The sequence below is a fragment of the Onychomys torridus genome, chromosome 10, assembly GCF_903995425.1.
Source record: "Onychomys torridus chromosome 10, mOncTor1.1, whole genome shotgun sequence".
Taxonomy (NCBI): Eukaryota; Metazoa; Chordata; class Mammalia; order Rodentia; family Cricetidae; genus Onychomys; species Onychomys torridus.
Genome location: NC_050452.1, coordinates 66037732 through 66050958, shown reverse-complemented (window position 1 = coordinate 66050958; position 13227 = coordinate 66037732).

Genomic DNA, 13227 nt, shown 5'->3' with positions numbered 1-13227 from the left:
AAGATGGAGGCATTTCTTAACCGAGGTTCCTCTTCCCAGATGACTCAAGTTTGTGTCAAGTTGACAGAAATCTAGCCAGGATACATAAGGACACTTTACAACAAAGTGTTGGGGGACACTTCCCCTATTAACCTAATAATGTGACACATTGCCTTCTTAGGGAACTGGGGAGCAGAGGAGTTGGAATCCAGCTTTCTACAAAACATTGAACAAGATATTTTCACCTCTCTTTGTCTCTTCAATAGCATAGTAGTAATAACAGTTACAATGATTGAAATTGTACCTGCCTTAAGTAATTCCCAAACTTAATCTCACTTAATAATTTCTAAAATCCCTCTCCTCTGTTTTGAAGATTGGGAAAATGAGAGTAAAAATGACAAATTAAATGCTGCAGTAAAATCTCAATTCCATATCAATGAAGAGTCCTGGTCCATTGCTTTGAGCTCCTATTTGCAGAATGCTGGAAATTGGAGTTGATGTCCTTGGCATGACAGATTGGCACACTTGATGCAGGCTCCACACACCTGCTCAGGTCAATGCTGTCAGTGTATTAGAGGTAGCTCAGAGTCTGAAGTATCCCACAAAGGCAGCAGCCAAGTTACTCCCTTGTCCCCCAAGCTCAGATAATTTTACAAAGTAAATTCTGATCTTCACCAACGTTGTGGTTTGAATTTGAAGTGTCCCCATAGACTCATGTCTCTAGATGTCTTGGGTGAATCCTTGAACCTTTAGGATGTAGAGACTTGCTGGATAGAGTATGCTAGTGGGTTGTGGATTTGAGGGTTTTGGTGGCTGGCCCCACTTTCTATTCCCTACTTTCCGTGTACAGACGAATTCTGGTAGGCTGGCCTCGGGTCCCCCCTACCATGTCCTCCTTGCAACGATGGAAAGTAGCTCTCTGGAACTGTCCGATTCCTCCTCTAAGTTGTTTTGTGTTAGAGTATTCTCTCACAGTAACAGAAAAATAACTGATACAACCAACCAGGGGCACTTGCTTGCCACAATGTCCTCCTGAAAATTCTGGGATAACATAGGCATAGATAGGGCTTACAGCTCAAGAGGTTCAGAAATAAAGAAGCATCCCAAGGGCTGTCCAAACCAGACAGCATAACAAACTGAGAGCACAACAGACACAGAAGCAGGCACACTGATAGCTCCTTGGTGCTGATGCTCAGGGAAGACCAGGCAGAGCATTTCTGCTTTCCCCTGCATTGACAGCAGTATTTTTTTAGGGGGGATGGTAAATGCTGAAAGAGCAGAGAGACAAAAGAACAAGCCACTGCCACATCTCAACTCATCAATTCCACAAATCCTCTTACTAAAATCCTTTGAGTCCTCACCCAAAAGGCTCCAGCTGAAAAAGCCTCTAGCTGAAAGGGATGCTTCTTCCAAAGAGCCTTTAGTTCCCATCTCCTCGTGCCTTATATAATTTTATCTGCCCAACCTTTATTGTTGACTACCAGAACCTAACCAGATGACAACGCTGATGAGACAGAAGCCACGAAAGCCCATTTATGACCGGCCTCAGTACATGTCTCCAGGGGCCAGACCTCTCCCAGCTCCTTTGGGTTTCGTGGGATCTAGGATTCACTTGCTCAAGAAAATTCAAGGCATGTGTCTGTGTCTTGAAAACAAAGGATCCCTTAGAATGTAACAGCAAATAATTCCATTCTGTTGATTTGTCCTGGGACTGACTTTCATGAAAGATTCAGAGGACTTTAAGGCAATTAGGTTAAAAGCACTGAGTGTAGGCAGGGCGGTGGTGGCACATGCCTTTAATCCCAGCGCTCAGGAGGCAGAGGCAGGCGGATCTCTGTGAGTTCGAGGCCAGCCTGGGTTACAGAGTGAGTTCCAGGACAGGCTCCAAAGCTACACAGAGAAACCCTGTCTTGAAAAAAAAAAAAAAAGTACTGAGTTTAGACTTCTATCTGTACTTACTGATTTATGACGATTGGAAAGCTATTCTACCTTCCTTCCCTAGTACATTCACTCTGTTATTTTTTTTACTAGACTTGAATATGTGTGTGTGCACATGTATATTTGTACACATACCATAGCATATGTACAGCAGTTGAGAGACAGATAGTAGGAGTCAGTTCTCCTCTTCTGTCATGTGGATCCTGGGGATCAAACTCAGGTAGTCAGGTTGGCAGCAAGTACCTTCACAGTCTGAACTACCTCCTTGGCCCCCTACCATCAATCTGTTTGAAATGGCAAAGCCTCACACCCTCCAGCCCTCCATATCATCCATGCCACTGAACTTTCCCCTTAGCACTTTTCATTTCTTACATACCAAATAATATATGTATGCATTTTTTCCAACAGGCCTATTCAGTAGAATACAGGCTCCATATAAGAGCTACTCCATAGTCCCTGTCCTCAACACTAAAGAATACACAGCTTTCATGGCAGTTGCTGAATGTGTCTGTTGATTTGATTGTAACTTGCCAGTGGCTAGCCTCCTGAAAGTCCATTCACCCTGTGAATTCATGAAGGCTGTATTAGAAAAGACTTAGGCCAACTTGAATATCACCAAAAGCATAATGATGAGTCACATTTTAGCCGTCATGATAGATACTATTGCAACTCATACATCCACTATCTCATTAAAAAGTGAAATTGGTCCTGCTTAAAATTGCTGGTTATTACTGTTTTTCACTATTTTCATGAGTTATCTGTATCTTTCTTAGTCAAGATTTTAAAAGTAGAATTTGTTGAATAAGCAAAGCAAAAGAAATAACGAGGGAAAAATATATTTAAAAAATCTTTGCTGTAGGAATATTACCACATTAGTTGATGTTATCAAGCCATGCATTATTAACTTAAAATTAGTCAGGGCCCAAGATGTTAACATGTGGCAGACACAAATAGCTTACAATATGTTTAAATGTATGCTGGCTCCTTCCTTCATCTCTCTAAAAGAGAATGAGCTATTTTCCAACCCTACAAATAAACCTTCTAAGCAGTGCTGACTTAGCCTGAGAAACAGGGATGTGTACATACATTTTAAGTCCAGAGTTTTAAAAATATCTTATTGGCTAGGCGGTGGTGGTGCAAACCTTTAATCCCAGCACTTGGGAGGCAGAGGCAGGCGGATCTCTGTGAGTTCAAGGACAACTGGTCTCCAAGGTGACTTCCAGGAAAGGCACAAAACTACACAGAAAAACCCTGTCTTGAAAAACAAAAACAAAAACAAAAAAAAAAAAAAAAAGAATGTCTTATTGTTGGCTTGAATGCTCTTTTTAAAAGGTTCCATGGATACGTAGGATTCAGAAAACCCCAGTAAATTCCCATGCAGTCAACCCGTACAGCAAGACTCATAAATATTGGCCTGGGTTGCTGGGGACTTCAGGAAGTCACATGAAGCTGCACTTTTAAGGACAGAGATCACATCTATGATTCTTAGGGAAAACTAACAATTCTTAGGCTGGGTTGTGAGGAAGAGGTAAGGTTCAGTGGAGCAAGGGCTTGCTTTGCACATACAAAAATCTGGGTTTGACACCTGAGACAGGTAAAGAAAAACCAACCCAAAGCTCAGAAAATAAGGAGACTGCAGGATGCTGAGCACTAAATGGAATAGATATACCACACTCCCTAGAGTTTAACTTTCTCACCTAGATGACACAATGTAATGGACACCTAACACTGCAGTGGTATGGGCTCACACACCACACCACAGGTATGGTGGTCTGAATGAAAAATGTTCTTCAGAGCCTTGGGCATTTGAATAACTGGCCCCCCAAGAGTGGGCTTTGGGAGCTTAAGACCTAACCCTATTGGTAGTTCACTGTCTCTGCTTTGTACTTGCAGTTCAAGATTTGTATGTTTTATGTGCATATTGATGTTATGCCTCTAGGTATGCAGGTATGCCATTATGTGTAGTACCCACAGAAGCCAGGAGAGGGCTCTTAGTTGTGAGCCACTAAATAGGCACTGGAAACTACACCCAGGTCCTCTGGCTTGAGCCATCTTCCCCATACCCATGCATTGCATTTTAATTACAGCAGCAAAAACTATCCTTTCTATGCAACTACTTCATACCTAGATGCTATCTTGCTTAATTTGTTCTTTCAAAAATGTCATAGTATTGTAAAGATTAGTGTATTTTTAGGGCAGAGAAGCTACAGCTCAAAAGTGTAATAGATATTTTCAAGCAAAGGTGGGCTGTCATTCCAATTTAACAAACAAACCCCGAAATCTCTGCAGCTAAGTGCAACAAAGGTTTGGGTTTGGGAAGTTTTGTTTGAGTTTTATACAAATAAGTAAATAACCTTTCCCATCTGAATCCAGAGAACTCTCCAGAATGTTCTTCCTCCATGTGGTGATTGACACTCTAAACTGACCAGCTACTGTTGCAATTAGCCCATGCTCTACTCTAGTCTCTCCATATTCTGTAAAATAGTGGTTGTCTAGGCTGTGTCTTATCCTAGGAAACTCCATTTTACAAGTGACTTTGATTGCATTTTGAGCAAGAAAGATGATTACATACAGCTCCTGGGTGGACCCAGAGACTGTGCCATCTGTCAGGCACCATCCTGTTCATGGGACTAGAAAGGGGACCATTGTATAAATTAATGTGATGAGTTGAGACTTTGGGGGCACTTGCACATATTAAGATCATGTCATGGAAATTGGGTCCAAGAACTGATCAGATGTGCAAGACCAAAGAAAAGAGTTTAACTTTCTCACCTAGATGACACAATGTAATGGACACCTAACACTGCAGTGTTATGGGCTCACACTGACCTACCATCTGATCCCTGGTGTGTGCATCAAGGACTGACAAGCAGAAGACTCCCAGGCTGTCCCTGGAACTTCAGTCCAGCATTTACCCAGCCGATTTGACTACCTACCTGTCTACCTGTTCACCCGGTCCAGCCATTATTTGTTTCTGACCCATTTCCTGCTCTCAGATCCTGGTTCAGTCTTTCATCATGTAGCTAAATTCTGTCATTCTCACACCTGACTCTAGCAGCTCCAGTAGCAGCTCCTTCTGGCCTAGTTTGTTATCAATCCTCTTTCTCAGGCCACTTACGAAATTTCCTGAATCTGCTCTGGCCTCTTTACTGTAAATTTATTCTGTCACCCACATAGATGTATGTAGATATGTAGATACATTTACTATGTGCTCTGTGACGTGAGAGTTAATATTAGTAATTTCAATTAGCATTAAAGAATCTATGTTCACTGCAGCAAGGCTACCAAGGCAGGCAGATTGTATGACAAACTGCAGTCATGAAATGACTAAACCTTCTGAATTTCTTATTACTTGGTAAATTCCGACTTTATAGAAAAACACAAATAGGTTTGTCCATATTTCTCACATAGTATGCTTATGACATCTGTCCTTTAGAATCTGCCATCTTATTATGAGACCTTAGTGATCACTTCAGCAAATGATTGAGGAGCTCACACTGAGAAGTGAAGGGGTCATTTCCATGCACAATGGAGAAGCATTAACTGGTCTCCTCTCAACTGTGGCTGTCTATAAGGAGAGAAGAACCAGGCTTACTCAAAGCCATATACATATTGGAGAAGACCAAGTAGCAAAGATCCTATTGAAATCTTTTGATTCTATGTTCCATTTCATGGTTTTGCCAACCATGTCAAGGGACAACTACATTCAAATAGTAGGAAGCTCTGAATGTATCCAAAATATTTAAAACTATTAACAAAAAATTAAGAATCATAAACACTTAAAATGAATATAGAACAAGTGAGAGGCTTCTTCCCACCTTAAATTATACTCTAGTATCAATCAGATATGTAGGAAGTTATAGGCAGTGCTAAAAAAGCCAGGAAAACACCTAACCCTCTTTTGTGGAATATTATTTTAAGATGTGTTACATTTGTTTATGCTGTGGGACATTTGTTTAATGATGTAAAGATGTGTTGCATTCTTTTATGCTGCATTTGTTTAACTCTGTGAAGCTGTGTTACTTTGCTTGTCTAAAACACCTAATTGGTCTAATAAAGAGCTGAATGGCCAATAGCTAGGCAGAGAGAATAAAGAGAAGGGGAAAAGGAAAGAAGAAAAGATCTAGGAGAGAAGGAAGAGTACTCTGGGGGCCAAGCACACAGCAAGCCATGAAGTAAGAAGTAAAGAAAGTTATGAAGGGTAAAGATAAAAGCCCAGAGGCAAAAGGTAGATGGGATAATTTAAGTTAAGAAAAGCTGGGTAGAAATAAGCCAAGCTAAGGCTGGGCATTAATAAGTAAGAATAAGACTCCGTGTAATTTATTTTGGTGCTAGGTAGTGGGGCCCCAAAGAACAAAAGAGCCAAAGAGTAAAAACAACCAACTATAGCCCTCTTCTACAGGAATGCCATGCCAGACAGTCATGACACCAAATTAGAAATCTCGCAATCAAAATCACAAGTGTTAACTTGTAACTATTAGTTATTGTATATCATATGTACTACAAATTCTATGCGTAATTTGTTTCATTTAATCCTTACAGGAGCCCAGTGAATTAAACAGTTCCGTGCTGCTACTTATGGGAGGAAAAGTGGTACTAACATAGTCAAGTCAAACAAGTTCACACTGAGCTGCATATGCAAATAGAGTTGAAGAAATACTCTTCACCTTTATTTTCTTGTCAGATTGCTTTTCCTGGGTCCTTTTATATATACAGCATAGATTCTACTTACATATAGTCACATGCAGTAGGAATTAAATATGGACAAGTCAGCACACTGAGTAGGAATAAATCAGAAAAAAACACTGATCAGATCCAGAGAAACAGACACTGAAAGTTCAAACTTTGAGTGAGTGTAAGATATTATAGTTGTTCAAATTAATTCTAGCTCTTGCAGAAAGAATGAGATAGTCAAAAAAAAAAAAAAAAAAAAAAAAAAGCAAAGGTTCAGGGAACCTTGTCAGACCAGAAAAATGAAAGAGCTCTGCACCCTATAAGATAAGAACTCAGTCACAGAATTCTAGCAGTTTCCCCTCCTTACATATTATTAGCAGCTTTGCTGAGGTTCTATCTTAGTTACAACAATGAAAGATCACAGCATCTCCCTTTCTGTAGCTAGTTTTCCTACAAGGTAAAATCAAGAACATAGTTTTTGGAGAATTTCTAAGTGGTTTTTTACAACATAACAAATTTGTAGGGGCAAATAAGCACCAATCATGTGCCTTCTGTTGCCAATTCATTGGACTAGGATCTCTGGGATTACATCATAAGAGATTCCATTTTACATATTTCAAGACCCAACAGCATTAGATATAGTGATTAAAAAAAAATCACTGGACTACAGGGAAAAGACTGTACTTTTTGCTTGTAACTCACAACTGGCATCATGCGCAAGTCAGTTAATATCAGTGAGACTCACTAGTGTGTGTGTGTGTGTGTGTGTGTGTGTGTGTGTGTGTGTGTGTGTGTGTGTGTGTGTGTGTGTGTGTGTGTATGTGTGTGTGTGTATGTTAAATATATGAATATAAATGATGAAGTAAGATCTTCTGAATTCCTGAAAGCACAATGAAGATCCTCTAATGCTGTCCATAGGAAGCAGAGATCATCTGAGACCCCCCGACTCTTCTCTTTCACCTGGAGATCTTCATCATGAAGGCTAACTACACAAGAAGCCACATGCCTCTCTCTAAGCTCCACAATGGACTCCAGAAGGATACAGATAATGTCTCAAAGTGCAATGCACCATGCCCAGGGCATACAGGAAAGGAACTTCTGGAGCTTGTATGCCCAGAAAATAAAATCATAAAGAAGATATTCTAATACTGAAAATGTTTAAAAAGTGTTTTCTTAGATGAATCAAAAGGTTGATGAGGAAGTAATAATATATAAGATCTAAGTACCAAGGAAACTTCAGAAAATGAAGCAGAGTATGGCATTGTGCTTACCTAAGACTGTTCACTTAATTCCGGTTGTCTTGAGCCCCATTGAACAAGGAGACAGGTCTAATCTGTAGGAGATTTCTACCTGTGTAACTTTGGAACTAAAAGGATTATGTTCCTTTTTTCCCTCTTTTTTTTAAATTTATTATTCCTCTGTCTTCCCACCCCCTAGCTTTCCCCACAATACACCCCCAATTCCCACCTCCTCCAAGTCAATGTCTCCCATGGGCAGTCAGCAAAGCCTGGTACATTCAGTTGAGGCAGGTCCAAGCCCCTCCCCTCACCAAGACTGCACAAGGTATCACACCTTAGGCACTGGGCTCCAAAAAGCCCACTCATGCACCAGGGATGGATCCCAGTCCCCCTGTCTGTGGGCCCCCACAGTATTATGGTTTTAGCTTAAGAGTAAACATAAAACAAACCACCCCTCAAATGATGTAAAGTGTGATCATGGCTCAAAACTATATTGTATGGAAAAGAAGAAAATTTCCAAAACTCCTTAACTATAATTGGGCTTTAGCAAGTCTTATTCCTCATCTCAGTAGCTGGGTGGTCTGAACATCCCTGGCTAAACTTTTGAATTAAAGGATCATAGATTGGCAGGAAAAAAAAATCTTGTTTGGAGGAACACAGTTTTAGAACAGGTTTCTAATGAGTATTCATATCAGAAATAGGGGAATAGAGTTTGTCTCTTCCTCCATCTGATGTTTGCTGAAGGTTCCATTAGAGTACTAAGTCACAAAAAAGACCATAAATCACACATTTCTAAAACAATGAAAGAACCAAACTTTCATTATTCACAGATGATACAATTTTGAATATAGCAAAACCGAAATCTACAAATTGATGTCAGAGTCCTTAATACAAATTAAGACTAAAATGAGCAAAAAACAAAGTTGAAGTAAAAAGAGAAACCATGTATAACAGCAAGAAATACCAAGTATTTAGACATAAACCTAGCAGATATCAGAAGGGCTTTATGGGCAATCTCCTAAAATCTATTGAAAAACATTTAAAAAACAAAATTAAAGTGCTATATCATTGATAAGACTTAATATTGATGTCATGAGAAGAAAGAGAGGTGAGAAAAATAGACCCACACCTCTATTGAAACTTGATTTATGGCATTGAATATCAATGGCAAAAGATAAACTACTTCATAAGTACTCTTATAGCAATTGGTTACTCATGCAAAAAATGAAATTTGACCCCTATCTATATCATAAAGAAAGCAATTCCAGGATAAAGTGAAAGGCAAAACTGTAAAGAGTCCAGAACACAATACAAGAGAATGCCAGAATCTCTTTTCAACATCTGGATAGGCAAGAAGTTCAAAACAAGAAATAATATGTGCTAAGAATAAACACTGAAAATCATTCTTCATCATAGTAGTAAACAAAGAAAGTGTCCCAAATGCTTACCAAACCATTAATCCATATGCCAGGCATTGAGTAAGCACTATATATACAATAGCTCATTTAGTCTTTTTGAAACTTTCTGTGTCTTATTCCCACCACACAGGGGTGAAGATTTGACACAGAATACACATTTCAAAGTCTCACAGGTGTTAATGTGGTTTCTTCAACCTGTCTCTCAGCATCTCATGCAGACCTGGATGTTCAAAATGCACACAAAGAAATTCATGCAAATAAGGAAGGCTGAGAGTGGGAGAAACAGCCTTCCCCAGGGAAGAGCACGCTGACTGTTTATCCAAATTCAAGTCATCACCCCTGAAAACATAGATCCAAGTAACACTATGCAGACTGAGCAGGTTTCATTTATGTATTTTGGAATATATGAGTGTATATACTTAAACATATTTGCTTATAACAGCAAATAATGAAAAATAGAGGTCATGAATTCAAAAGAAAGCAAGGAAGAGTAAATGGAAGTGTTTAGACAAAGGAAGGGAAAAGAGAAAATGATATAATTATATTATAATCTCAAAACAATAAAAGAAATATTTTTAAAATGCACTCAGTGGTCCATGGGCTAATCAAATAATTCCTGTGACCAAGAAATTCCAACAATCCATTTGATGACCTTCAATGATGATGTTTGAGAATTAGAACCCTGTGAGTTGGCTCTGATAATTAATGAAAATCAACAGATAAGATGTTAATCACTGAGAATACTATAAATATACCAATTCATGACAAGGAAGCCAGGACTATACAGAAATTGCTATCCTGTTCTCTCACAAGGTTATTAAAAACATAATTAGCTGTTGGGGAAGGGGGAGAGGGATCCAGCAAGGACAGGGCAGTCCCTCTGTGACACAGGCTCTGCCTCTATACTCTTCCATTGTGCTTTCACACCCACATACACTGCTCTGGCATATTTCATTTACTTCTCTAATGAATAAAAGAACCGAGGTTCAGGCATGCTTTCTAACACCGAGGACACCCATCTAACAAGGACAATATCTGCATTTGAATCCACGTTGCCTTTTTAATCTGATGGATCCATCAAGAAAGAAGCACCATAATCAATGCTGGGTCTGCTGAACAAGATTTTGCCACTGGTCTAATGGTAGAAGGTACATTTATTCCAGACTAACTTGTCTCTTATTCTTGTTACGTTACTGTCTTGATTAGACTTGAGACCGGCCTGCCTGACAGAAGGGAAGTCACACCTGGTCCGTGAAACACCATCAAAGCTCATGACTAGGAAAGTCATAAGCCCAAATGGAGAACTTACTGATGTTGTTTTGCTTAGTGGTCCTATTGTGAAACTGTTTTCTAAATATTTTTGTTTGTATCCATAGATTTATACTGTTCTCAACTTTAGTCAGAGAGACTCCTTGTTGCAATTGGCAAAGTTAATAAAGAATGTAAATGTTAAATGTGCTGAGAAGAAACACATTGTGTATTCTGTCATAAGAACAACAAGTACACACACACACACACACACACACACACACACACACACACACACTTCACCCACTAATAATGAGGGATCATTGAGGAAAGAGGAGCAGAAAGGATCAGAGAGCCAAGGGATAAAATGTTCCATGAAATGCTGTTCTCTAGAGACATAGCTTGTCTGCATGAACTCAGAGCAGGCATGGTTATCAGCACAAGATCGACCCAAGCTGGGGGGGGGGGACACTAGCATAGAGGGATTAGGCCTCTCAACCCCAACCTGAGGAACTACAGGCAGTTGATGATTGTTGGGGGTAATAAGAATCACTCTTCTTTGGAAGTAGCATCTTACAGGTTTCCCATAACCAAATGGGTGACTTCATACCCATGTGCTCATGGGCAGCACTAATTTTGTCTTGGTATGTTACAATAAAAAGAACATGAAATTAGGAGTAAAATGTATTGGAGATCAGAGGGGAGAAATCCCTGAGAGAGCTCTAGGGAGAGAATGAGGGGTGGATACAAATAAGATACATTATATACATGTATAAAATTTTCAAAAAAAAATAGTTCAAAAAGAAGAAAGCATCCACACTATATCATCTCCCCAGTAGGCACATTGCAGAGGGCCCTGTAACGTCCTTATCAGCTGTGGCATCAAACAAACTCACACTTAAGATCTGGAAAGCTTACGTTCTACCTTCATAATTTTCATCTGGACAAAGGTAGTGATGATAGCAACAATGCCAGCCTCAAAAGGTTGCTGCAGCAACTGCAGGAACACTACCAGCATAATGCTTGCTCTAGGCATGCAGACGCAAGGCATGCATTATTACTGTTTACCCTTCCTTTCTCTGGGTAGAAGAGTAGTGAGTCGGGCTTGGGTTTTCAACTAAACAGCTGAGCGGCCTTGGCAAACTGGCTCTCCCCATCTGCTACTCCATTTCCTCAGGCTCTCAAGGGCAGTTAGTCAGGTAACATTAGGAAGGGCCGAGCCACAAGACACGAATGAGAGGTTGCAAACATCCTCTGTCATCCTAAGACGCAGAGAATGAGGAAGGCCAATGTCGTTTCTGCTGTCCTCTGAAAAGACAGGAATGTGCACCCTCACCACCCACCTTGCTAGGATCTGGGAAGGATTAATAGATGTTATGCACCATGCTCTGCAGAGAGCTATTACTGCCTTACAGGGGAAGCTCCTAATGTTGCCAGCAAACAAGACTGATGATTTGATGAGGTGTGAATATTTTCCATGTAACAGTATGTAAACACTGCTCTTTTCATCCAAGTCCTCACTCGCTGCACACACTCTCATGCATTTATATGAGCCCATTTTCTTCATGGCTATGAATATTCTGTGCTTGCCCTTTCCAAGGGTTCGAAGAATGTGCTGACCAGGTCCCTTGCTGAACCTCTTCGCTGATTTCTGAGGCGCACCACATTCTTTGCAAGAATGTTAATAGGCAAATTCACATTTTGTGCCAATGCATACGCCTTCCCTCTAGCCAATATGAATTGCATCGTTCAAGGCCAAGGGCTCAAGAGGCCACTGTGGGAGAAAATCTAGTGATCAAGAGGCATATTTACTCAGACATGAAAATAGAAAAAAAAAAAAAAATCCTGACTCAAATCATGTCTCCTCCACACTTGCTTAGTGGGTCAAAAAAAAAAAAAAATCCTAAGTATTCATGACAATGTTTTTCAATAAAAAGTTTCACCATCCACTTATTGGCTCAGTGAGGGTTTACCGGGCACTAGGTGCCAGATACCATGCCAGATGAGGATGCAAGTCTTTAGTCTTTGCGGTTATCCTACATTCCTGAGTAACTAGACAAGTGAAATTATGGCAGTTCAGTGGTAAGTGTATGACATACAGCTCTTCTTTTCCTCTGTTCCTCTGACCATTGCTCTGCAGAGTTTGGTGATGATGTAGTTTGTCTCCATTCTTCCCTATAAGAATGCCACTTTGATTCTGTTCCCAAAGTCACTCTTGCTGCTGGGTACAACTCAAGCCCCAGGGCCATAACTCTCAGGGGCCTGATTGCTGTCTTACTGGGCTTGGGTGGACAGGGGGCTGGGGCTTGCTCTGATGCCTCCACCAGCACTACAGGGAACTTCAGCATGACCCCACAAAGCTGAACACAGGCTTGTGATAGGATGACCTTCATGAGTAAAAAATATAAATCTATGTGCTGTAAATAATAAAACCTTCTCCCATCTACACATTAAACAACCTCAATCCAACCAGTCCATGATTAGTGAGATGACCCAAACAGCAATAACGCATCATGGTTTGTAATTTCACCAATACCAAAAGTGTATTCTTCCCCTTCCTCAAGGAAAAATTTATTCTCCCTGAAGAAACAGATATCTTTCTAAAACTTAAGTCACATTCTGCATTGCATGAACTTTCTAATTCTTTTGTTAACATTTCAAACACAGACTCTTCATGGAAGTATTAAGATGGTGGCTCTCTGTCTCAATATTTCTCCTACCCTTCCCTCCTC